Source organism: Vombatus ursinus, unplaced genomic scaffold (genome assembly GCF_900497805.2).
Source record: "Vombatus ursinus unplaced genomic scaffold, bare-nosed wombat genome assembly UNPS02014786.1, whole genome shotgun sequence".
In the NCBI taxonomy this organism is placed as follows: Eukaryota; Metazoa; Chordata; class Mammalia; order Diprotodontia; family Vombatidae; genus Vombatus; species Vombatus ursinus.
The window spans coordinates 14,466,892-14,469,434 of record NW_020954564.1 but is presented as its reverse complement, the minus strand read 5'-3'; the positions used below and the strand labels follow the sequence as shown (position 1 = coordinate 14,469,434).

The 2,543-nt window shown below is 40.1% G+C and overlaps 1 non-coding gene across 1 annotated transcript; it reads left to right on the top strand.

Annotated features, from left to right (window-relative positions):
* The first annotated feature begins 444 nt into the window (after nt 1-444).
* On the top strand, nt 445-568 carry LOC114047420. Its single transcript, XR_003569606.1, has one exon. It is a non-coding gene; the product is annotated as a U6atac minor spliceosomal RNA (small nuclear RNA).
* The last annotated feature ends 1,975 nt before the right edge of the window (nt 569-2,543 follow it).

The window sequence follows — 2,543 nt, the reverse complement described above, 5'->3', positions numbered from 1 at the left end:
GAGACCTTTTTCCTTTCTTCTTTGAGAGAAGACATGTGCAATTCCAGACTCTTTTCCAGACTGATTCTGGAAAAGGAGAGAAGAGACTTAATAAGTGTCAGACATGAGGAGAAGCTGGTACTTTAGAAAGTCTCTGATTTCCAGCTTGCCTCCCTAGCAACTTAGAGAAATTTCCCATTGTTTGCGATCTGGACCTCTCTTTTGGTTGAGCTGAGATATCTTGCTCTCAGTAGGAGAGTTCATTCACTCTAGGTATCTTCTGTTATGTCATAATCTATGGAACTCTGATCTCTGTTTGCTATCTGCTTGGATAAATGTGTTTACTTACTTTTAATTATTTGTGATGATTTTTTTGTGTAACTAGCATTTAGTGGGAAAAGCGCAATCTTGTGGCTGTAAGCTTAGGGTTACCATTCTTCCTGTTGTGTTGTATAAAAGGAGAGAGTGTTGTATGAAAAGAGAGGTTAGCACTCCCCTTGATAAGGATGGAAGAGGTCCTAGTGGCCTTTACCACAAAATACAGTTAAGGCATCTAATCATTTTTTTATAAATTTATTTATTTTTTGTTTTCAATATTTACTTCCTAATCATGTTTAAGAGCAGGTAGGTGGCACAGTGGATAGAGTACCCAGCCTGGAGTCAGGAATACTCATTTTCCTGAGCTCAAATCTGGCCTCAGTCACTAGCTATGTGACCCTGGGCAAGTCATTTAACCCTGTTTGCTTCAGTTTCCTCATCTGTAAAATAAGGGAAGAAAATGATGAACCACTCCAGTATCTTTGTCAAGAACCCCAAATGAGATTATGAAGAGTCAGATATGACCAAATGGCTGAATGACAACAAACCAGGAAAGTGGCTTGAACCTAAAAAAATCATTCCACTAGACTAGTAATATTTAGGGGGGCAGATAAGTATAACTCTAGTCTAATAGCCCCATATCTCAGAGGACAGCAGAGCAACTAGTCTAATTGTCCCTTCTTTTGTTCCCTCTTGGCAGTAATCAAAGTCACCCTTGAAGAGGAAAGGTCAGATTCTAGAGGTATCTATCAATGCCTTTCTGAGAGCTGAATTTAGACAGCCCACATGGACATATGTAACATACATAGGTAACACACACCTTACTCAAACTAAGCAAAGGTGGTAATGTCATCATCTCTTCTACCTGCTTAATTACATTCCTGACTTTTTCATATGTAGATGTATCCAGCAAAGGCTGGAAAGGGGCTTTGTCCCATGGGCTTATATAACATACATACTGTTTTTTCCCCAAACTAAGTTTCCCAAAGGAAGGATTTCTTTTTTGTCTCTGCACCCCCAAAATATAGCACAATGCACACAGAATAATTTCACTACATTTTTGTTGGATGAATGGATGAATGAATAATTCCAAATTCATGTCTAAAATGCCTGGACTTCTCCATTTGAATAAAAATTCCTTGAAAGTAGGAATTGTTCTATTCTTTGTATTTGTATCTCCAGTACCTAGGACAGTGCCTGGTGTATAGTAGTCACTTAATAAATGTACCCATCTTCCCACCATCCCTACAACATTGACCATCCATGTTTTCTGTCCCTTTGCCCATTTGAAGGCTGAGATGAAAATGCCCTCTTTTATAAGAAATTGAAGTTCAGAAGGAAACAGATCCAGATAGCTTAAGTGAGTAAGAGATCTAGAAAGTGGCAGATGGAAAGTGGTTGAAGTCATTCCTCTAGGAAAAGATCTTTTTGATCAGAGCTTCTGACATTGTAGGAGGTAGGGAGGAAAGAGAAGGGTTGGGGTAGGGGAAGGTGTCTTCTAAGGAGCTCTTGCCAGAAACTCTGACAGAGACCCTGAAGGGACAATGATGAATGTTATCATTTTCTGGGGTTATTGGGTCCCAAGGAATCATGATTTCTATGAAATAGGAACAGAAAAAGTTTCCAAGAAACTGGAAAATGACTTGGCTTTTCCAATGGTTCATCCTTTTCCACTTGGCAAGTAGATTGTTCTTCCCTACCCTCCCTATCCCTCACCTACCAGTTCAGCATCTCCAGAAGGCAGGATGGGTGACTAATAAGGCCTAACCCTATTTGATTTCTCTTTAGCTGCCAACTTTCTTCAAGACTACCCATTCCTCCAGGATTTGCTATTGGACATAGGGAGTTCTGTGCTGATGGGACTCCATATAGGAGAGGATTATAAGTTCATTTGTTATTCAGTTGTTTTTTGATTGTGTCCAACTCTTCATGATCTCATTTGGGATTTTCTTGGCAGAGATACTGGAGTGATTTGTCATTCCCTTCTCCAGCTCATTTTATAGATGAGGAAACTGAGGCAAACAAGGTTAAGTGACTTGCCCAGGGTCCCACAGCTTATAAGTGTCTGAGGTCAGATTTAACCTCAGGTCTTCCTAACTGCAGGCCTGGTTCTCTATCCACTGAACCACCTAGTTGCCCTATAAATTCATATTACTTAGCTAGAAGGGACCTTAAAGTTTATTAAAGCCAAATGTCCCAGGACTGTAAGGCATAATTCTGCCTAGGTGGGTGGGAGGATGACTGAG